The following is a 25,971-nucleotide window of genomic DNA, read 5'->3' as shown; positions in this document are numbered from 1 at the left end:
CTTCCAGCCACAAAGGCAAGTCATGTTCTATAGATGGCTGAGTAGGAGGGTGTAGGACTAATTGCTTGGACATATGCCCACTCTTGATGGTCATATTTCCAGCTCTACAACTAATGTAAGCATCGGCAATGGCTAACCAGGGCCTCCCAAGGATGAAAGGGTAACTAATAAGCTCAGCCTTAGGTTGGAGAACTAGGAAATCTGCAGGGTATTCCCAAGAATCAATGGAGACCATCACATCCTCCAAAATCCCCTCAGGGGTCACTGTGGAGCAGTCTGCAAGTTGTAGAACTATTGTGGTCTTTCTCAATGAACCTTGGTGGTTGAGATTGAGCATGGTTTCCTTGGTTATCACGTTAATGGCATCCCCAATATCAATCAAAGTGTGTGGGCAATGGTGCCATTGATGTGCACATCTACTACAAGGCTTCCAGGGTCCAAAGACTTTGGATAGATTACCTGCCCTAGCATTAAGTCAGATAGCTATCCAATGACATTAATGGTAGGGGGATGTCTTCTTCGCCTCCCTAGATGCTTGAAGCACTTCTCCTTATTCAACTTGTTGTAAATAGGTACATCTTTAATAGCTTGGAGAAGTGGAATTTTGACACATAGGTTTTTCAATTCTCCCAGAAGTTCAGTCTCTTCTGGGGTAGGTTGGAGTGGTTGTGTTAATCTCTAAGGAAATGGTGGTGGATTTAATTTAAGCATGTTTTCCTCTCTTTCTTCCTCAACCTCCCAAGGTGGAGGTAGAGGTTGGTTGTCCAGAAGTACTGTCCCAGATCTCAGGTTGATTTCCTGAATTTCCATAGCATAAGTTGGATAGGATGTCTCTCCACTATATATTTTTTGTTTGTTGTTTAGGTTCGGATTTGGCTGGGTAGGTATCTAGGCTTTCTTAAGGGGAGAAAAGTGTAAAATTTGTGGTTGAGCAAGTGGTGAAGGCAATAAAGCTGGAACATTGTTGTATGGGGGCCTCCACCCCTAGGGCAGTGCATTCCACTGAGGTTGTTGCAGAGCATATGGTTGAAATGACTGACTAGCTGGATGGGAATGATACTGAGGTAAGAAGGACCAAGGAGGAGGTGTAGACCAGGAAGGATGAGTAGGTGGCCCCCAAGAAGGTATGGATGTTGTCTTGTTGGGGTTGTAATATGCATGGGATGACCCTTGCATGCCCTATTGGTATGGCCTAGGCCCATGAGGTCCCCTTTGGTTTATGTAGCAGAGCTGCTCAGTGACCCCTTCAGCTCCTTGATATACATATTTTAGTCCAGGTAGAGAAGGACACTTGTCTGTGGAGTGGTTTTCTTCATAGACTGAGAAGATTTCAATAGAATTCAATGGACATTCATTCCTAGGGTGCCTCCTAGTGCATCTAGGATATAAAATGGCCAAGGATCTCTCTACTTCCTCCTGCTTTCTCTTAATGTGCATAGTGTCCATCTGTAGGGAAAGGGTTTGCAGCATCTCACTCTTGAAATCCTCCAGCATATTTCCAATTTCACCCTTGATGGATGAATTGGAAGAGGATGGACTCACCATAGGTTGACTACCCCTACCCTTTTTCCTAACTTCCCTAGAATGGTTTCTAAAGACAATCTTGATATCCTCGTAGGGTAACTGGTAGGTATCCCCTCCTGCTAACAAGTGTAGGGTATCCACAAGATCTTCCCTTACTCCTCTAAGCAGGACCAGCTTCAATGATTCAGGGTCAAGTGTGCACCTAGCCCTTTTGTAGCTAAGCTGGAATATTTCTTCATAATCCTCTAGGAATTCATCATTGCCTAAGGTCATCCTAAAAATTTCTTCTTTAGTGTCTTTAGACCTACAGTAGTCTCGATACTTGTTTTTGAAGGCTTGCTGCATCTCAGCCCAAGTTGTGATGCTATCTCCAGGTAAACCCATGAACCAGTGCAAAGCCACATCCTTGTGAGTGGATGGAAATAGTTTCAACTTATATTCATCATTTGTATAGTCATAGGTTCGGCATATGACAACAAACTCAAATAAGAAAGTGTCTGGGTATTCTATGGTTAGGCCATGGAAATGAGGAAGTGCAGAGGGGCTTATATTTTTTATTTAGTATCCCTATTGGTTTCCCTGATGGGGAAGGCACCCTCAATTATTTCTCTATTTCCTCTGTCATTTCTGTTTTCTATTGAAAATGCAACAAGATGATGGTGCTTAGTGGAAAGGAGTCACCTTCACTAAGTGGGCCCGCAGGCTATTCTTGGCACAAAGTCTATTTTTAGACTATGTCTATTTTTAGACATATGGATCATGGTCTATGAGTTGCAATATGCTATTTGTGGATGGTTGGTCATGTTGGTAAAAATAGATGGACTTCTATTTTTAGACATATGGGCAAGTTTCTATTTTTAGACTGCAGGCTAAAAATAGAACAGTCGAATATTATTGTCTCATAATAATATTTGGACTATAAACATGATCTTATCCTCTTGGAGCACTTCAATTTGAGCTACAGATGTGGCACATGTAGCTTTCAGAAGGAAATACACTTTCTTTATGTGTTAGTTGAGCTATTGCACAGAGGACTTCAGTTAGAACTCATGCATGTGAGTTCTGTGGAGTTAGATGTGGAGTTGATGGAGTTGTGTTCAGTTTGACTTAGTTGAACTAGTTGTATTTAGTCTAACTAAAGAATACACTAGTGATGAGTTGTGTGAATTGATTGTTAATTAATTCACTAATTATTAACTCATAAAGAAACTAAAGAATACATCAGTTAACTCAGTGCATGGACAGTTCAACAGAGACAGGTGTTAGAGGTAAGTGAAAGGGTGAGTTGTGACTATCATTTGTGCATGAGATTTGCACATGCATGGATTAAGTAATTCCAATGAGGATTGCGCAGTGTGGGCGAATACCAAGGCAATTGTAGCTTGTGCTCACGTGATTTTCACTTTGGATTGTGCAGTGGAGGCAAGCAAAGTAGCGGAGGACATTTGAACCTGTGACTTGTTCGGATCTGAGCTAGTTTTGTGTGTAAAAGGTGGAGATAGTACTGAGTACTTGTAAGGAGTATTGTACTATGTATTTTTACTTGTTCTCAATCATTATAATATACAGATAGTGTGGGGTTTTCATTTGTATGCTTTCCCTGGGTTACATACTGTGTTAATTTGTAGATGCGATTGATGTTTCATTGTTTTTGATGCTGCTAAATTGATGATCAACATAGAGGAGGTTATGTTTTATGCATGTATTCTGCAATAGTGTATAATCGGGATAATCTCTGTGAATAAGTGTTTATTATTCAAAATTTCTACATTTTCAGCCATTGGTTCAGTAGGAATGGGTTCATCTTCTTCTTCTTCCCTTATAGGTTCTTCAAATATGTCTGGTTGCTCACCTAAGGGTTCCTCTAGTTCATAGCCACCGAAGAAGAGGGAAGGTTGGCTATTTGAAGCAGTGGTGGTATTTGGAAAAAATTTCCCTAAGTTATCCCTATTCCTACGAGGCATGAAAAAAATGTTTTTGTTTTGTTTTTTGTTTTTTTTTTTTTAACTTTACAAGTAATTGCATAATTGAAATTGCAGATTGAATGAAAACTACTGACTGAATGAAAAATTAAATGCTTGATTGAAATCTTATTTGCGAAATGGAAAGGAAAGCAAAGAATGTTGCATGGAAAAGGAAGCAATCTAAATTACTTTTGCAGAAATGAAACTAATAGCATAATATCATAAACAAGAAATGGAAGAAAGAAAGAAGTAATCACATATTACTCAGACACCTCCTCGGCAACGGTGCCAAAAAGTGATGAGCACTAGTATTACAGCAAGAATGCTACAACTACCAACTTTACTTTATCAACCCGAGGTTCGTACAAACTTGGAGGTGACAATGTTGTATACACAAGTAAAAGTGATGGTTCTGCCTTTTGTCATTGTTCAACTGGCGAGAGACCACTAGGGCTTTCAAGCCAGACTTCTATGGATTGAGAAGAAGCTTGATTATTGATGAGAGAAAGAGAAATCTACTCTAGGAGAAAGCTTGTCTACTTCAATAAGGAAAATGACTGAAATATTATGCTAAAAACACACCATTCTCTAACTAATTGTTGAGAAACTATGCTTTACAAGAATTCCAAGAAAACATGTATGAAATGCTACTATCCTAAGAATGGAAGTTCAAAACATCAAACATCACTATCGTGCATGTAAAGGACTGAAATAAATCTGTTTTTTTCTTTTTATGGAAAATCAAGTGTAAACCCTAATCTCTTTTGGTGATGTGGTAGGTGTCTTAGGGATGTTGATGGATGGTTAGGAGGTTTGGGAGACGCTCAGGTTTCCTTGTGTGGCTTCCTAGAGTTTTTCCCTCAATTCGGCCTCAAAACAGGCCACTATAAGAAAACCTACGGGATGTCCTAAAAACCTACATGATTCCCAGTATTTCTATAGGATACAGCCGAGAGAAAAATGATCGGTGCTTGAGGTGGTGGAAGGCTTAAGGGAGGTGGTTGGTAGGTTAAATGGAGTGAGAACAATCCTAGGGTCACTTAGAACTCAAAACCAAGGTTAGGAGATGCTTGGATTTGCTCAACATGCTTAGAGGAAGTTCTATGTAAAATGATGAAATTGGTGAAGGTCTTGGTGAAAGAAAGGAATGATTATCAATGGATGAAGTCAGAAGGTGTTTGCTTTCTATGGGATATCTATCCACTTCTAAAACACCTACTCTACATCAAACATTGATACTTGCCAAAAAATCATGTAAACAAGAAGAATTCTAATAATCTAGAAAAGCAGAGTTTAATGAGCTAGTTGTCTACTTCATGCATGAGGAAAACTGCAGAATAAAATGGAAGCATTGATGAGATCTACTATAGGAATGAAGATGGAAGAGATGGTAATTAAATGCTACACTTTCAAACTGATCAAATGTTGGTTCAAGTACAGTAAACTCTATATTCTATGAGAAAATAGAAATCTGTCCTTTTGGGGCTGCATAGGGGTCCTTTCCTCAAGTCATGATCCCTGAAGGAAGAAGTGAAGTCAAGACACCTATTGACAACTTTGTGATGTTTTTTTCCTTCTAACTTTCTCCTGAAGTAAAGCACAAAAGGAAGCAATATAATAAACAAACTAATCAAATCTACATTGCCTGCAATGAAATGCTTCTAGGGGAAGTTTAATCATGAATCTATGAAACTAATCTAAGCATGCAGATAAAATAAGAGGAGCCTTTGCTTATAGGGTTGGGCCCTAACCCAAGAGCTTCAACCCTCTGAGTTAACTCAATACTGGATCATGAAAAATCTCATTCTCATTATCAAAATAGAACATTACATAGCAATGTCTTCCACAAGTCTGGAGCTCAAAAATAACTAGTGTTTTTCAACAAAAATTCAAATCCTAATGAGGCTCTGGGCCTCTTTATTTATACAATTGAAGTCCCCAATTACTTCCTTAAATCTAGGGAGGCTCGGCTCCCAAACTCAAGATGAACTAACTCTTTGATTATCACTTTCTTGGCTACCTTTTGATGTTCATGACTTGGCTGCTTGTACTCTGAGATGGCGTGATTAATGTAGGAATATTCGAATGAGGGAGGAGTAAATGAGGAGCATTTACCTCCTACAATATATCTGCCTTGTCCCATTTGATTTTCAAACCTATATCTTGCCAAAATTCCTAGATTTTCTCTTTCAAACCCGCATTGAATGCATATTAGTCCACTAGGCATAATATCTTACTTTAACTCATTTCATTAAACAAAATATAATCAAAACATGTAATAAATTATTAGAAGAGTTGATTTGACTAAGCTAGGAGGTGACTTAAGGTACATATAGTTACCCAATGATGAGGCTTATCATCTAGCTTAGGGTAAAGAGCATGGACAAGGCCATCAGTATCCACTTGATCTAAATGATCACTTTTCTTAACAGATTTCTTAGATTTATGTTTGATGGATTCCAAAATGGAGGCCTCTTGTAATTCTTCATTCCCTTTCCCTTTATATCTTTTGATGGATGCAAGTTCATCAGATAAAGTTATTAGTAAACTTGTCATTTTTTGCATATCTTGGGCAAGGAGGAGCCCTCTCTTCTAGTGTTCCTTCACATAGCAAGCCAATGCCATCCAACCTATGTATCTAACCAAAGGAAATGAAGAGGTTAATAATTTTATTATTCTTTCCATCCATGAGGAGGCAGGAAGTAGGTTCCTATATTAGAAGCTCCCTTTCCTGCCACACTCATCATCTTACTCCATGATGCCACTACCACTGACTAAAAAAACTACTCTTTGAAATGTGTCCACAGCCGCCTAAGCCCACGTATTTTTCCAAGTTATATTAGATGACTAAACTCTTTTTGTTTTTAATGAAGAGAGAAAAGCAATGTATTGAGACACTCTATAACCTGAAAAATCACATCAACAACATTCTCTGGAGGACAAGAAAACTGAGTAGCCTAATAAAGGAAAAAGAGAAGATTGTGTAGAAGAAGTTCATACATGTTATGGTGTTCCCTTTTTAACTACCGAATTAGAAAAACACAGAGTAGACCCTGATGCTAGTGTATAAGTGTAACAACATCCACAAACTCTGCATTGTAGGGGGAAATTATAAAACCATTCGAACTTTCTTCAAAATCATAACTTACTGCTTTCTCATCATATGACCTCTCATTTAGAATACTAGAATACATTTGTTGCCCCATTCTGCTGCTTGCATAAGAATGTCAATTACAGTTTTGTCTCTAATTTCTTCAAGATTACCTATCATTTCCACTTCTGACTATCTATTACTTGAAAATAGCTCATCAACCATCATCCTACCCATGTGAGAAGATTTGGAGTTTATACTGGCACTTTTGTTCGTGTGATGGTTGTTTTCATCGGAGTTCATCATGAAATATGGATTCAGGTGGTATTATGCTACCAAAACCAGTGCATCAATTGTAGCTTCATGACTCTTCAAGTTCATTTCAAACTGTTGATGCAATTCCTCTACAAAATGGCTAACCTCCAAGTCCTGTAGTTCACAATCTTGATAATTCACAAGTTGTAAATACTTTGTTTGCAAGTCAAGGTTAATGTTAGATGTAGGTTCTACTTTCTTCTTGAGCTACTCCCTTTTTGCTTAAGCTGATTTCCATCAACCTTCACATTAATATGACCAAAGCTCTAAGTGTCAGGAAGTTTTCCCCCAAAAAATAGTTTAGAACTTGCGAAGCGTTATGTTTTTCAACTCAGGAGGAGAAAAAAGAAGACTACCATGTTCAATCACACCAGTCTTTGAATTTCCATCCAACTTTTTAAATTTTCCATCACCATCTTCCTCAACGAAAATGAATTTACCTATTATTGTTGGATGTTGATTAGATGAAACAGGTGTGAAGGATGATGCTTCATTCTCTGGACCTTTACTTATCAAACTCTTGTGAATATCAATTCCAGGAGGAAATGGCACATGAGGGGCCAAAATGGAGAGAAGCACAATGCATGATCAAAATTTGAAACCTAAGTGCTCAATTCTTAGAACATCTACAATATTCAAATTTTTGACCGAGCATAAAAATGTCATAAAAACAAAGCAAACAATCACAAAGCTTAATTCCTCCAGTTAAAAATTGATCAAAATGAGATGTTAAAACATAAACTGTCAAATCTTTCAATTGAATACCTTGGTGCTGCATTCCCTCATCTCCATTCAATCTCCAGAGCTAGAAGGACAGTGGGCCTTTGCACTACAATACAAAGAAAATCCAAGACTAGAGCACAAGCCTACTCCTTCTTCTCCAAGAAAACAACAGAGACATCTCCAAAGGAAATAGTATTCTTCACTGTTCTTATTACTGGCACTAAAAAATGTTCTAGCATTTCAATAAGAAAAAGTAGGTTGTGCTCATAGCAAGGACAAGACAAAGAATAAGTTATGGATTGACAAAGGAGAGAGATTTTATACAATGAATCTAACTAGGTGTTTGAAACTAGAATGTGTTGTTGAAATAAATAGGTGTTTTAGTTTATACCTTGATGTAGGATGTTATGTGGCTTGATAAAGTAGGATTTTGACTTGGACATGGAAAACAGTCTGTTAATTTTGAGAAAATTGGCATTTTTTTCCTACTTAGTTTAAAAATCTATAAGCCATTAAGGGTACTTTGGATAACTAAGTAAAATATCTTGGTAAGTAAAGCATCATCAACAACATTAAAGAAGCTATTGCTAATGATGTCACTCTTTATCCATGATGATGACTCCTAGTTGATAAGATATCTCTTCTTAAATGAACCAATTTGATATTTGTACCTAGGGTTTGGAAGCAAGTCTTGAGCCATTCCTAGGGTTGTGAGTGTTTAAGGTTTGTAACCCTAGCAAGGGCCTGAAGGACTTAGGGATTGAACCCTAGGACTGAGAAAGTTGTGCAAGATTGAGCATTATTAGGGTTTGGAACCCTAGAGCTGAGTGATGTAAGTCTAGGGTTTGGAATAAAAAACCTAACCAACCAATTTCAAACCCTAACCAATCTAAAGGTTTGAAGAAAATTCTAGGGTTTATACACTAAATCCTAGGATTGAGGAAGAAAGTCAATAGTGAATATTTTTAATATCTAGGGTTTATAGTCATTAGATGAACTTGAAGATACCAGGTTGAGCTTGATTTTTTATCTTTTAGATAAAAGGATCAAGGAACTATTATTGTTGGTCGAATAATATATTTGTGCTTGCTAGTAGAATGTTATATATGTGCTTATTGGTAAAATGTTATATTTGTGCTTGCAGTTGAAAATTTTCCCTTGAATGCACTCATTTCCTCACTGTTCATTTGATCTCTTACTTGTCAACACCAAATTTTCCCATGCAAATCTGGTATTAAATCCAACAACTGTTGTGATTCCTAAGGACATTCATAAAAGCATTGGGCATTTTGTTTTGTTGCAACTGTTGGGGAACATGAAGGAGAGAGTCAATAGAAAACTTCTTGCTGATTATAGAGATAATGAGGTCAGTAGTAGAGATTTTTTTTTCCAAATGATTTTCATCTTGTAGCAAATTGGGAGAGGATGAACAACAAATTTGAGTTGTTATGAGGAACTTCTCCAACCTTTGTATGATGATATTAACTATTGGTTATAGTGCTCCTTTTGAATGGACTGTGTTGGTCCTTTTGTGACTAAAATTTGCATGGAGAAGGTTCCCTAGCTTGAGGAGTATTAGCCTGTGTTCATGGTGTTATTATTGGCTAGTACTTGTAGAGGGTGTCTACTTTTGAAACCATTTCAATCTAATTTAAGCAGTAATATATAGCATGTGGATGAGCATTGTTTTCAAGAGATCAGCCTGTGGTTGAGCACTTGTTTATGGAGATATTTTTGTTGTCTTTACACCTTTTGAATTCCAATATGGTTGCTAACAACAACAAAAAAAATTGTATAGACCACTTCCAAAAGTATGGAGAATAAAACAACTAAGGTCTCACAACTTTTTGTGTGATAACTTTTAAACATCTTAAATGAAGTATAAACAGGAACTGTCCTTAGCACCAAGGGGCATATAAATTTAGTATATGCTATGTAAATGGGGAAATGGTCATGGTTTCTAAAACAAGGGTGGGTAAAAGAAATGCCACTTGAAATGCTCGAAAATAGGGAAATGACATATATTATTTTATCGATGCATCCCACATCTGTAAACTACATATCAAGACCCTGAGTCAAAAGAGCATCTCATTTTCAGATGTGTTATCACCAGAGATTGTCCTCAGAGTGAGGTGTTCCAAGGGATCAAATGGAGCTAGTGTGTGCTAGCCCTGGGGAGTATCCCTAGCTAAATCAGGTTCAAAATAGTGAAATCAACAAAAAAAAAAAATCAGCTCTAAAGTGTTACCTCACGATTTGGTGCCACAAGGTTGAGATCTTGCATAGAACTCACAAAACCAACAAAAACACTTTGTTGATCTGCCTATACAAATTGCATATATGTGATTATTATACCCTTAAAATGGTAGATTCATCTTTAAACCAAAAAGAAGTGGATATATTTTCATATAAGATTTGGTTCTCTCAATTGGTGCCTACTTGAAGGGTTGTGTAGTCAACATGTGCACACATGAGAAATAAAATGAAGGAAGAAGAAAATATTTGGCAAAAAGGAATATCCTTTAACTTTCCCCAACAATGATCAAACAAACAAATTCAATGAGCCTACATAGGCTTACAAACTATAAAATCCTTGCACAAAATTCACAAGAAACAAAGAACCAAACCACCAAACAAATATATTTATATTTCCAAAGCTAGACAAAACAAAGTTTGGAGCCTTGAACAACACATGCGCCAAAATTTTCAATAACCAAGAATCCTAAAAGATCTAGAGAAATGGCCATGGTTCATGTATGAATTCCAATTCCTAAAGATAAAATCTATAGAGAAAAATGGAAGCATGACAACTCCATATGACAATTCTCAGACAAAATATTTTAGATGTAGAAGGAAGAATGGATGGAAAGGCATAAACCACAAGGTTGTCTATTATAGATCAATCTCCCTCTTGCCTTGAGTTCTCCAAATTCAATAATTAATAATTAAAAGTTTCTTTAAATTAGGTACTCTTCTCCATCTAGAGTAAAATAATGAGTTGTGTTGATTTTTCCATCATAACAAGAAAATCACCACAAGAGATCACCCTTCATGCCATGAATGGTATCTGGGGCATATGAGAATCAGAAGTTAAGTTAAAGCTACATGGAAGTCATTATTTAACACTGATTTCAAAGAGAGATCAATTCTGGAAAACCCACCACCAATAATGTGCTCTCAAGCTACTGTTCTGAGATGGAAATAAACTGAACTACTAGAAATGGAAGCACCCTCATCATTGTTGTTATGAAGGTGAAAACATACCAAAATAGTGCATACATCGAAAATTAAATATGACGAGTAAATAAAAATCAAAACCACTGAAGATAGACCAGAAAAGTGTTCCCTTGTATTAACAATCATGCACCAAACATATCTACAATAAAATAATTCATTGATTCATCTTCCAACATGTCAGAAAGCTTAAATGGCTATGCATTCATTGTTAGTCAACTTCTGATCTCAAAGAAGAGTAAAACTAGAATCCCTTCTACCTCAGGGGCACCCGCCTATTTCTATTATAAAGACGAAAAAGGGCTGCAATATGTCAAGAACATGAGTGTCTTTCCTTTGTTGAGCATGCAGAAAACAATAAAAAATGATTCCCCACATTAATGGACCTACCTTTATTAACATTCAGATCACAAAAGTTCCCTCAAGTGATGTACCTTGTTTGAGATTTTAAACGTTGAATTCAAATAGCATAGATAGCCACAAGCATTGTGCCTTACCTTAAATAATCAATGCTAAGTTTAGATGCCAAATATATCTCAAGATGAGTCACATTGTTTTAGTGGACAAGGATAATTTGTTTGCCAAAATTAATCTTCAACTAATTCACATGACACAAAAATACAAATATCCAAACACAGGATAAGTCAACCCCAAGAAGAAGACACATGTGACACATTATACATACATACAAGTACATATATAAATAGATACAAAACTGAAATATAGACCCAATTTTTTTAGAAACAACATGCAGATTATGCCACCAAAATTTTGTTTGCATGATGATACATTATTATATTCGTAGCAATTGGAAATTCATTTAGAAAATTCATCTCAAATATTTACAAACAACTAAGGAAAGGAATATTATTGCTATGATACAAGTAGTGCCCATCTAGATTTAGGGAAGAGAACATACTACTTTCTACTTTAAGCTTTAAACTCATAAAACACACTTGAACAAAGATGATTAACTAGGAGAATAGTGAACACCCCTTTTAAATGTGAGGTGTTCCATGAGGATTGGAATTTAGCCAGATCTTGTCCAAACATAAAAGAGATATGCTTCAAGAAGTGCTAGAAAACATTAAGGTAAAAAAAGAGATACAAGAAAAGAGACAAAATGACTAAAAAATATAAACAATTAGAACAAGGTAGGATATTTCCTTCTAAGTCTTAAAACATTTGTAATTTGGTCTAAAACAAAACACAAGAAACAATATTACGTGATCAAAGCCCCAAATTTAGAAGAGAAGCCCTATATGAAGTCTCAATTTGCCATTGAGTAACAAGCTTGGTTCACTTATATGCACTAATGATTAATTATACCTAATGGTGAAGATGTTATCACTAGACATTGCATGTGATGTTGATATTTGTTAGCTTGGGAGATACTCCAAGCCCTAGGGTTCAGGGTTTAGAGGTTGGAGCACCACAAAAGTGATTTGTGGGCTTGGAACCCTAGGTGTAGGATTTCCACCCAACCTGGTGGGTATGAAACCATAAGGAATTTGAGTTATTTGACACATGGGGGTGTTAGAGGAAACCTATAGGAGAAAGGGGCACTGAAAATCACTCAAATTCGAGCTCTAGAAGTGGAGAAATTATTTTTTCTATGTTTTTGGTGGGTTTTGTGGCATACAAGTCAGTCGGCTTGGGGTTTGAGGGTACCACAAGACATGTTTGTTGACACCACATGAAAGTGTATAAATAGAAGTGAAGTGTGAGGTATTTGAGCACATCCAAGGCAATCCAACATCAAAGACTAGCTCTGAAATTGGAAGCGGATCTGAGGCAAAGACGTAGGAGGCAAGGAGCACAAGTTTTGAGAGGGTTTCTTTATTTTTAGGGTGAATATTACTTGAGGATTTGAGCCACAAGTTTGAGACAACTAGAAGAAGATTAGATGAGAGTCTTAGACAAATTTTGAGGGTGGATTCTCTTACCAGCCTAAACCGCAAATCAAAGGTAAGTGAGAGGTTTGTTATGTGCTATATTTAGTGTTTCTTGTCTCTGTTTACAGGGTCGTGGGGTGTGTTGTAGAAAAAAAATTGTTTGGAGGATGTTTGGAGGGACATGATGCCTTGTGGAGGCGGGTTTCACTGAGCCATAGTGTCTAGAATAGCTAACATAGGTGGACAGAGGGTGTAATGCTTGCTCAAACGTAGTTTTGTGTTGTTGTTATGACAAGAGTGTTGTAGGGCGTGGTGAGGAGATTCCTCAAGCCCTAATACAATGTTTGGAGGCCTAGGAAGGGTAGAAAAGGAGGCATATTGTTTGGGAAGGGTTACACAGTGATGAGGAGCAGTGTTTAGGTGCTAGAGAAGTGTGACTTCAACCCTAACCAGAGGTCAAGGAAGCACAAATCCCAAGGCAAGAAGGTAGCAACAATGAGTTGCATATGACTTCTTGTTGATGGTTGGATGCTAGTAGATGCGTAGTCCTAGGAGAGGACTTAGTATTGGACACTTGTGATCTATTGGAGGGCAGCGTGAGATTGGACCAAGTGTAGCCTAGAGAAGCACCTTGATGGACTAAGCTAGATGCTAGGAGAGGTAGAGAAGAAGAGCCCAAAATTTGGCTAGCCAGGATCATTTTGGATAGCCTGTGTTCATTGTTGGAGAAGCGACATTTGACAATGTTAGGTGGCATATATCCTACCCTATGTTAGTATTCATTAGAGTAGTGCAAGAAGAATATAGTGGGAAGAAATCCCTGAGTAGCTGAGGAGCAGCAATGGGAAAGAAGTCTCAAAGTGTTGTGGCCTTGATGGACAAAAGAGTAACTAGTGAGCACAAATACCATATACATTGGTTGTAGATGGACTTTTAATTAACTAGAGGGAAGTTTAGATAGTCAAATGATATGAGCATTACTGCATGTGGACTAAAGCAAGTAGACCTACTGCATAAACTAAAGCTGCTAGTACTTCTTATAGGGCTAGTTAATGGCCTAAAGGAGTTGGTTCATTGATAGAGGTAGGTGCTACAGAACATAAGCAAAGGACCTACAATGTACATGATACAACAAAGCAGTTGTGATTGCATGCTACATTAGATAAATTTTCAATGTATCTTGTATTCTTATACTAGTGGATGTATGAGGGCCATTATACCTGGTATGAGAGCCCTATATTGTTTTATTATCAGTTTGATTAATATAACGGAATTGGTTTTTTGATTAAATTTGTAAAATGTTGTGTATATTTTATGCACTAGTAGATTTACTATTGTATAATATTCAACTATTCAAAGTAGTCTTGTTGTGATATTCCACTATGAAAAGTAGTATTTTGTTTTATTGTTAATACAAAAGAATCTATGTTCTATTATACATGGAAGAATCTATTAAGTTCATTGTTAGTAGTCTTCTAATGACCAAAATGTAGTGGTTGATGTGTTTGTTGTCTCTTGGATAAAATTAGTTGAGATATTTTAGGATTTATTCTTAATTATTTTTTGAGTGATGATTCTCACCCATGGAGCTTCTTTGAGGGTGCTTCACCAGAAAATCCAAGTAAATATGGTGCATGGGATTGTTTTTATTTTAGTTCCTCTCATTATATCTCTTTTTCATTAGATCTTGGATAAGGGACCAATAACTAGGCCAATATATCATCCCTAGTAGTCTTCTTGGATTAACCATTAACAAGGATGTAAGTAGTGTCTAGGTCTATCGGAACTGAAAATTTTTAGTGGATTCTCTCAATGTTAAAATCAACATACAAAATTTAGGTCTTCAAGCAATGATGAGTCATATATCAACTATGAGAATCATCTTTGACTATTTTTCTCACGTTTTCCGTAAACATAACTCCAAGGTTGATTCTTAACTAAAGTTGGTGTTCATTGCAGACTAGAATGATGAAATTTATGGAGGAAAATGAGGGTGTTATCTCAAAACATCCACTCTTCTACCTTCTCTGACCTTTCTCTATCTTCTCATCCACTGATTCCTCTCATGGAATAGTTTGATGATGTTCATAGTCTACTAGTTCTTAATATTCTGTTTTATTCTTTCTTTTACTATGGGGTATGGATTGTAATGGCATCATGCATATGGTATATAATAACTATCATTTATATGGATCTGGTTGGTGCTTTCTAATAATAATGTTGGTATATTCCAATGTGGCCAATATTTTTTGTGAACTAGAGTATCGTGTTGCACAGAGGTAGAAAATTAGAAATGTAATGTGTTTGTTTTACCTTTTAATATATTCATTTTTTGTGGTGAAAACATGCACATGTACACACACACACCCACATGTGTGTGTTGTGAGAGAGAATTGATGGGCTAACTTGACTGGTTGGGTATTTTAAGTTATGAAAAACTCCTTGAGGTAAATTCTCGGGGGTGATTGCATCTATTGCATACCTTTCTCGATGTCCCTATCAGTTCAGGAGTTGTAATTAACACTGACAAGTTTACACTGTGCACCATCCATGAAACATAAGGAAGTGCCCATGGGTTTTCCTGCATGGTTTCTTCATAATGAATTATATAATACACACACATACATATTGTGTGTGTGTGAGAGAGATGGTGTGTGAGAGAGAAAGCACAAACTTCTCCAACTCACCACTTGACCAAAATAGACATCCAATGCCAAGGCAAAATAGGTAATAAAATATATTTTAAACCATGATTTTTTTAACCCGAAGTTTATTTTTTGGAGGTTGTATAATTGTCTTGGGTTATAATCTGCTTTCAATGGATATTCAAGGGAAAGAAGATTCCTTTCATTCATACATCAAAGAAACACAAGGTTGTTTGGAAATGATAATCCATTAATTTAGATGGAAATACAAACTAAATGCATTTACATATTGACTCGATATTATCTGCAATTTATCACTATATAAAATTTGGCTGTTGAGATAATGAATTACTTAATTGTTGAAGAAAACTAAATACACGCCATCCACTAACATACAAAATTACTATGAAAGCATGTACCCAACACACAAAATTTCTACAAAAGTGTGTACCTATCCTATGAGAATGTGGATGTTTAATAAGCATCGAGTTTTAGTTAAGCCCTCGGCTTCACTGGTGTAGAAAATAATAATTTAAATGAACAAAAAAACACATCATGACAGAAAATCGAATATAAACTGATGTCTCTAAATGCTACTCGACACTTAGACAATCCTAGATCTTTTTATTATTTTTGGCTATTGAACATAGATAGAATTGGAAACAAAAGAGAAGATTATTCTATGACTCATCTTCTTTTTAACCATTTCATCTGTTTTAAACTTGAGACCATGTAAGTGATGTCAAAGCAAGTTGAGCACATAAACATCAGTGAAAGAAAAATATGAAATCATGTCAATATTTACTAATGAGGATTTATTCATTAAAGATTTAGATTATTGCATTGGCAATAGATGGGGAATGCATCCAACATTGTCTTATTTGGAATTTCCTCCAGAAAAATCAAGTGTAAGCTCTATTGTGTTGTATCCTATTAGCATGCAACCAAAAGCCCATTACAGGGCTTCATATCATAAAACAAATAAATAAGAGGTGAAGGGAAACTGAAAACTAACACGCTGGCATCTTCCTGACCAAGAAGTTTGACAGGAGTTCCAGATCGAGGAGACATCATATGAGAGACAGAGAGTTCGTTCTTACCCAGAATTCTTTCGGGCCACCATGACCCATTTCTCCTCATTGCACAAAGTATGGTTCCAATGTTGTAATCACCTATTCCTTCTCCATCTACCCCTTTCCCACCCTCTAATGCTATCTCTCCTCTCACTGCTACCAAACCCCAATAGATAATATTAGTTTTTCTACAAAAATCTCTTATAGATGGACTAAAAAACCCCTTTACCGCCTTGTTTCAATCCTCTCACGATATCTACTCACTAGGCTCGTTGCTAACCTCCATCAAAAGTGCCTAGAAACATGTAATATCTCCACATAATCCAAGCCTCAACAACTAGTAATACCACATGACCACAATCTACACTGAACTAAGCTCTGCGAAGACGGGCTCAGTTGGAACATCGTCCTGACAATTGTAAAATTCCAAACTTGTGAAATTACATTCGATGTCTAAATCATTTTTTCTACTTTTCTTGTTACAAACAAATCAACTTCAAATTCAACAACTGCGTTGTTGCCATAGTTCAGGTAAGGTTCCCTAAATTTTGTTAATAAAAATAGGAAAAATAGAAAAAGGAATTATTTTAGAGATGAACATGAAAAATGAATAAAAGTTATTATCTAAACGTTGGACTTTATAAACATTAATATCAATAGAACAAATCATGGGGTTGTAAAAACATTAAGATCAGTAGAACAAATCGCGGGGTTTTAAAAACATTAAGATCGATAGAACAAATCATGGGGTTTTAAAATAAAATGTTTGGATCACTTTTTGGTCTAATATTTAGTCATGAATGATAAAGGGAAAGTTTATTTTTATACCATTTTCTCTACACCCTTGGATCATAAACCTATTAACTAAATTTTAAAGGTAAATTGATAAAATGTTTGGATCACTTTTTGGTCTAATCTTCAGTCATGAATGATAAGGGGAAAATGTATTTTTATACCATTTTCTTTGCACTCTTGGATCACAAACCTATTATCTTAATTTTAAAGTTAAATTGAGATACAAGACCCTTTCCCTTCACATGTAATCCCTTTTAGTTCTAAAAAAATCTAGAGGACTTGATTATGTTTGAAAGAAGTAGTTAGCTCACTCTTTTTTGTTTAGGAGCAATCATTGGAACATGTAAAATTTACCTTAAGGAGCTAGGTTAAGCAAACTTTCGTGCCTCCAACAATAGAGAGAGGGAAAAAGATGTTAGTAGAAATATATGGATAGAATGAAAAATAAAAAGTAACCCTCTCCATGATAATACAAGGCCAATCTAGAATAGCCCTTGAATCCCTTATCACTTGTAAGTTTAGATTGTTGAAGTGAACCAATTAAAATGACTAACATAAACGATTGATTCGTATTATTTTAGTACTTATCATATAGCATTTTTTTGTTACTAGACTAAATTACTCATTAATGTTAGTCATTTTTAGTTGTATAACTAATTAGCTATTCATATATTTTAACCCGTGACTAAATTACTCGTGTATGTTAGTCATTTTTAGTTGGGTCACTTAAAATTTCTCATTTTTGGTAGCATTTCACTTGGAACAATTGCGGTGACTAACATTTTTAGTCACCTAGTCACTAATTTATCATTTTCTACTTATGTTCACATCTAATTTTTGGATGGTATTATTTAAATGGCTAGGTACTAATATAAATTTTAGTACTAAGTATCACCTAGAGTCTAGCAGACAAACGGGAATGTTAACCAGGTGATTTAAGATATGTTGTGAATGTATGTAATGAATAAACCATCCTAATGGAAGGACTACCTACATTAGGTAGATCTTGCGTATAATAAAAAATATAAGGCTTTGTTACAAATGAGTTCCTTTGAAGCATTATATGGAAAAATATAGCATAGTCCTGTGAGTCATAGCAATTCGGTAGATAGAGTCATGGTTGGTCTAGAATTGCTCAAAGATATGCAAGAGTAGGTTGTGAGAATTAAGCAAAATCTTAAATCTATCCAAGATATACAAAAAATTTATGTAGATAAACACAGAGTTCATGGAAAATTTAATGTTGGAGACCATGTGTTTTTGAATGTTAGACCATAGAAGAGCTCATTAAAGCTGGGCAATTGTGCCAAATTAGCAACACATTATTGTGGAGGAGTCAAGATCCTATAGAAGATTGATTTAGTTTCATATAGACTTGATTTTCCTACATATATGCATGTTCATGATGTATTTCATGTTTATTTTTCTAAAAGGTATGTTCCTACTAGTAATCATGTGATTATTGGCATACTATCTAGGTGAATCCATAGGGAAATTTCCAAGTAAAACTTGTACATATTTTGGACAGGATGGTCAAGGTACTTTGAAATTGAGTTGTCGACATGGTAAAGGTACAATGGATCCCGATCAGTTCTAATGAGGACACATCGGAAAAGGAAGATGTAATGAGGGACGAGTACCCTCATCTTTTTCAATGTTGTATTGTATATACATGTATATATGTAGCACTAAGGACAATGTGTAAAATAATGGGGAATGAATGTAATACCCCTGCTAGTTTATGATGTAAATATATATGTACCTTGATATTAGGTTGGTGTGATATACATATTTTGCAAGCCAACATGCCTATGTATTTATGTTATATATTTTGAGGCCAACATGCCTAGGAATATATGTTGGTTTTGGTTAAATGACCAGAGGACCAAGTTTGTAAATCTGATGTAACTGATGTACATATTTTTTTATAATAATATATTAAAATTATGTTGGCTATGGATTTCACTCCAAAATAAAGAGTATGGATGGAAGTAAACCCCACGATAATAGGAAACATTGTGTTGATCATGGGTGTTGGTGATGAGGACACCTGTGGCATACATAACTTTAGGGTGTGCCACACGGTGGAGAAAATCCATGTAGTGATATAAAGTATATATTGGATGGATTACCATCATTATTATCATTTTGATTATTACTTTGAGGAGGATTATGGTTCTGTACGTCAGCCCTAAGAAACTAGCCGATGAACCTTGAGCTCGAGCTTTGATACTAGTTGGGAGTTATTTTGGTTTGTGGCCTAGAGGGTGCCTGAAAACCATAGAGAAACATGGGCTCCTGAAAACCTAGAGATGATACATTCTTGGCAGGTTGTAAGGTGCCACTTGGGTTTATTGTTTCTCATGGAGTTTCAACCCCAACTCGAGAGTGACTTGTGGTTGAACTTCATGAACCACATAGTCTATGGTAGGGCAGAAAGTGAAGAGTTGATAGCCATCATATTTCCTTGGAAAAATAAGTGTTTAATGTTATGTGTCATGTTGTTTAATATCATGTGTTTGTGTGCCTCTTTCATGTATTCACGAATTTATGGTTGAAACCCTAATTTATAGTTTTATGTACAAATACTTAAAATTGTTTACATTCCTCTAAGTGTGCTAGTTAATGAGATGTTCAATCACCATTAATTTCCATTTCCATTTTGCATGTTGTAATTATGATATATATGTGTTAAAATTGGCATTACAAACATTCCATAATTGCATACAAGTGTAGAGACAACCATGATATTGTTATGGTTTTTATTCCATAGAGAAATCATGTGTTTTTAAGTGTCTTGCTTGTGGTAGCATTTCCCATCAAGAGTTTGAGGACATTACAATTTTAAAATAAAATTTCATTATTACATTTTTCATTAATATCCATATTACACACAAAAATTCACGTGCCTATTGTCTTCCCATATTTTAACCATATTGACAAGAGGAATTCACATGGAGACATTAGACAAGATTAAAAAGTAAATGCATGGGTTATTGTAATGTTCACCTCAAGAAAAGTGCATACCATGATGATAACCATCATGGGATAAAGTATTATTAGTAATATTCCTTTTGTAGTCTTATATCCTAATTACTAAGATGAACTTGATGTTGAGTTCTAGTATATGGGAATTCGGTTTCCATTATAAAGTAATGGCAGTGCATCTACCAAACTTGGCCACTTTAATTTTCAAGCTTAGCCAATTACTCAAATTTCCCTCACCTCCTAAGTAGAAACCAAAGGTCAATTTATAAATTTCCATCCATAGATATATGAATAAAAAGTTTTAAATGTTGTGTAATGTTATATGTTATATAATTTGTTTTAAATGTATTATTTAGGTGTTTATCATTGGCTAGCTTGACAACTTGTATCTATGGAATGGAACTAGAGAATTCTATGCATTGTTTGGATGCTAGATAGGACACAAATGGATTTGGTATATTTTGGTCATCCTAAGATTGTATATTATCCATGTTTCTTGGTGCAATGACCTTTTTCATTTCAACCTCCATTATGTTATTAGTGTTTGGTTTTAGAATAGCCAAGCCTTCCAAAGCAAACACTAATACAAAATGGCTAATTAGTTACTGAAAATTGACTAAAATTTGCATATAAACAACCATTTTTCGGTCGGTGACCAATAGTGGCTAATTTACAGTATCTTATAACGAGACCAACTTTAGTCGTATTTAACTTAATCATTACTTGATTGTCTCAATTGTATCGTCTAGTAGTATATTTAGTCATAAATTTGGTCATTAATTTAGCCATTGATTTAGAAATTAATTGCCATAATTAATGACAAAATATGCAACAAAATATACTACTACATGATCACTTGAGAAAAATGACCAAAATGTTGGTCAGTTATAAGACACTGTAAATTAGCTACTAATTGTCACATATATGCAAATTTTAGTGATCATTTGAACCAATTAATGAATAGAAAAATATTACTAAATTCCATTCATGTTATAAGATAGTGTAAATTAACTACTAATAGTTGTATATATGCAAAATTTAGTTTTCATTTGTAATCACAAATTTATTATTTACAGTAGTCATTTATCTTTTTTTGGTAATTTCATATTCATTATATAAATGACTGATTTAGTGGTTTATATTCATTTAATTTACTTTCATTAATAATCATTATAAACGACTAAATTAGTCGTATATTCATTTTATTTGTGTTCATAATTAATCAATTTAAACTATTAATTTAGTAATTTTAGATTTATTTTGTGTTCATTATTAATCAACAAAAATTAAATAGTATGATTTTATGACTAAAGTAAAAAAAATGTCAGACAATGTGCATGTTCATCTAATATGAAAATGCAAAGTTACATATACCAATCAAAATACTAAATAATATCAAGTACAACTATAAATAATTTCAACCACATAAATTACATTATATGAAATGTCAAGAATTATAATATGAGTTTCCAACTTAATATTGGCTGGACTGCAATTTACACATGAAATTTTGTTTCATCACTTCAAAAAATTATCATTGTGTTTCCAAGGCATTGTAGGTGAATTCATCAACTCTAAAGACTTGAACATCAATCTAATATATATGTGCGTTTCATGTAGGATATTATATTTAAGGGTATCACTAGACTGGTTCTTTTCTCTCTCTTTCTGCATTTGTCACTCCAGTGTTAGTGTTCTCCTTTCTCTTCAATTCTTGCTTCTTACTATCAATATTGAGTTCCACTTCTAAAAATGAAAGATGATACAATGCAAAGTATAAGACATGAAATGCAATGAACACTGGAATATAAAATAAATAAGACCATAAAGGATGTACATGACATATACCTCAATGTTAGCAATGTCAATGTCATTTTCCCCTAGAAAGGAAATAAACTCAAACAATTTTTCTCCAGTTGAGTGATAGTGGCCACTATGTGCCGAGATAGACTGGTATGAACAAAGAAAATAAAACGTCACCATAGAAAAGAACACCTTAGGAACTTAGAAAAATTAATAAACAAATAAATCTTATGATGAAATTTTTTTATTGGTTTGTTGTTTAAAATGAAGGACATATGTAATTTGTTTCATGTTCACCATGGAGTAAACACTTGTTATATATATATATATATATATATATATATATATATATATATATATATATATTGGTAGTAAATGCGACTAAAGTATCTACTTTCTTAGAATTTTACATTCTAAAAGAGGATTGTACTTCAATATATTTTATTGCCTTGGATACTTTAGATCTAAATTAGGAGGGATCTATGTGGTTAAAACATTTGATGCTCAAAATGAAAGAGATGTGTAGTTGCTTTAATAATGAATATACTATTGATGTATTATGTATGTAGCATAAATCCATCTTAAGCCTCAATTTATTAAGGATAAGGATCAAATTTTCATCTTAAGCCTATTTATATTAAATAAGGAGGACGACAAAATTTCTTGAAATATAAAAAAATTTCCAAGTTTTTCACTTTAATATAATTTGAGGTTTACACCTCTAAAGACTTCATTTCTCTCAAAACTTAATAGATCCAAAGTTAAGATGGATATACCCTAAATACAACTTCATATATAGCAAGCTTATAGATAATAAGCATACAAAGTATCATTAAAAGTTTTACAACTATTAAAATTATAAAAAAAACCTTTACAATATAAAAATTATAGTAATCCCTCCCTTACAACCATAAAATTTATAACAAGTTCTCCCACCCAAGAGATTTTTTTATTGTACTACATCTATGCATCCAATCGCTTCTACATCCAACCTTCATAGTTATTTCACATAATTAGCTTGCATAACAATAAAGAAAAAAAGTTTAAAATATTTTGTACATAGGAAAGGTTATTGCATCATTGTGAATTGATTGTATTCACAAGTATCTATTATTAGAGTCGAGCTACCCATCTTCCTTTGTATATTTCAACAATTGTCTTAGGATCAACGACTATTTTTGCATATCCTTCAATATTATGTAATTCATGTATTTAGGGTAGAATACTATCAAGCATTTTCATCACATAAGCACAAAATTTATTATAAAAAGTGAAAACCATTCATTTTTACACCACTGAAAATAGGAAGTAATGCAAATAAAAGAGATGTTTAACTTGCATGAATCCATTTCAATAGTTTTGGCCTACCAGTTGTGATAGCATAATTATTTAATGCAGGAAACACAACTTGAAATATTTCAACGAAAGGACCATATATAAAGTCAACCTATAGTAATGATAAACAAAATATAATATAATACCAAAATTTCTAAATTGTTAATTGGGATCATAATATAAGGTCAAATGGAAAACAAGTTATTAAGATGGCTTACCACACTAAATTGAACCAAAAGGAAATGCCCATCAACAAAATTTCCCAAAGCATTTTCCAAATAATCAAGAGCAGGCCTTGTGGTGATGGGAAATGCATTTATATTAATCTGGATTCTTCATAATCTATTGAAGATAAGAAATCTTGTTAAAACGTAAGAGATGGCTTCTTGATAATTTGTTCTTACTAGCTTCTTATGTGACCTTAGGCTTTGGCTTGGTCAAGGCAATGAATACGTTTTGTGCAAAAGTATTTGTATACTTTAGTAACTTGGTTGTAGCCTCTTTCTTCACAGGATCCTATTTAATGGAAAGCAAGTTTCATAGCATAAAATCTGGAGGTAAAACTAGAAAAATACTCCTTAGGGTATTACAGCTAAGGTTCCAACCCCACCATGCTACCCTGAAAAGGTCTCTAACGACTTCAACGTTATAAACAAAAGTTGATAAATACCAAGTCCCTAACTATTGATATACTTTGATTTAGTTAATGACCTAAATTAACAATATTTAGGTAGGCTAGCACATACCATGGGAAAAATTTTAGGTCCTTCAAAATTGTTTTTGAGATACTCAAGTAAATCCATACTCTATCTTGTGAACTTTCCTTTGTTCTCAAGAGAAGGAACCTGAAAAAATGAAAATAATCAGTTGTTGCGAGTTCCACTCTATATCTTGCAGACATCTGGCCCTTTTGTAACATTTTACATTTGGCACTTATATTTTCCTTGCTTGAAAGTTTAACACCAATCTAAACATTATCACACCTCAACGCACACAAGAACAAGGTCATCCTAGTTGGTTAGGAATGCTAAAATCAATCTCCAATCTGTGTTGGTTTTTCTCAGTCCATGCAAAAATAGTAAAAGGCTAAAACAGTGATGATCAAAAACTCATTGTAGCCTCTCAAGGCACACTGAGAGGGTGCTTCTTAAATTTGGGAGTAGCATTTGAACCCTCAACTTCAAACCTATCAAGCCACAATAAGAAATGTGTGCATCTTAAGCTTGGAGTTTCAATTGAACCCTAAGCAACAATACATTATCTCATATATCACTTATTAGATTCAAGATGCAACTGAACTAAAAAAAAATCCACCCTTGTCATGTTTTTCACTAAAATAATAAAAATTATAAGTATAAAAGAACAAAATTTCCAATTTGTATCCAGCACAAGGCACAAGAAATTCTAATTTTTGGGTTTGTGGCAAAGATAGACTGCAAATTTGGCAACATATAACCATATCCTCATGCAATAACCATATGATCCCCACCCGAATTTACTTGGTCACATATCAAAACCAAACTAAATACTCCTTTATCAATGACCAAAATATTGCTAGATGGTTTGTTCATGTGCAAGCATGTTCCCTGTTACCTGAGATAAGGCAAAATGAGGGCCAATACATCTATTTTATCTTTGGCATCTGCTCAGATCAACATAAGAAATTAATAATAGAGTATTCACACTATAGGCCCTAATTACACAGCAATTAAACCATGACCCAAATTGTAGATCCAATTTCCCTTGAATGAGGAACTAAAAGAAAATAAAATTAGATAAATATAGAAACATAAAACTACCTTATTGGGAGGATAAACTTTCTCCTTGTACCATGTTGCTTTGTCTTGCAAGTCAATTTGAACTATATGAATCTCACTAAGACAAAAACATCTCCAAAAATATTGCACATAGTCAAAATTACGTAGATAGTTAAAATATCAAAATAAAAAAGTTTTGATTGACATACTCCAGATACCATTCAATCAAATTTCGAGTGCCTTGAAAGAATCGACAGAACACTGCTTGCAATAACAGGAGGAGACTCATTTAAAGGGTCAACTGTACTGACAAAAATGTCAATAACATCCAACTGCAATGGTTCACCTTCTCATTCATATATGTAATCCAAAATATAATAAATTAAAAGTTTCAAAAAAGCTTCACTTCAAGCACAAGGACTGGTCAACAACCCCTTGTTGAGCACCAACTACAATTGGATAGCTAAAAAGTCAAGATTTACAGTTGTGATACCAAACTTATCATCTTGAAAATGATAACCTTACCTCAAAGAAAACCTATCAAGGTATGTCTCCCTATTGATAGGTACCTACTTAAGAAACTAATCCAGGATCCATGATATGGTGAACCAAACCTCACATATGACAGAGGTAAATCATAGTCCATATGGAATTTTAACAGGATGCATAATCCGATAGTAGAACAAAACACATAGGAAAAAAATCCAAATAACAATCACCATTCTATATCGATTGATTTTAGAAGATGGAATTGACACCTTTGTAGAGAGATCAGGTTGATGAGCTTTATCATTCCTACAACATCAAAAAACATAAGAATATTAAGTTA

The 25,971-nt window shown here is 34.5% G+C and overlaps 1 pseudogene; it reads right to left on the bottom strand.

The window, feature by feature from the left end:
- Positions 1 to 25,431, bottom strand: part of LOC149259608 (glutathione S-transferase L3-like) — a 118,299-nt pseudogene extending 92,868 nt beyond the window's left edge.
- Between the last annotated feature and the right edge of the window lie 540 nt (positions 25,432 to 25,971).

Source organism: Pinus tabuliformis, chromosome 6 (genome assembly GCF_031772625.1).
Source record: "Pinus tabuliformis cultivar Carrire ecotype Pingquan chromosome 6, CPIR1, whole genome shotgun sequence".
NCBI lineage: Eukaryota > Viridiplantae > Streptophyta > Pinopsida > Pinales > Pinaceae > Pinus > Pinus tabuliformis.
The sequence above is the reverse complement of the archived record's forward strand: the minus strand, read 5'-3'. Positions and strand labels throughout refer to the sequence as shown.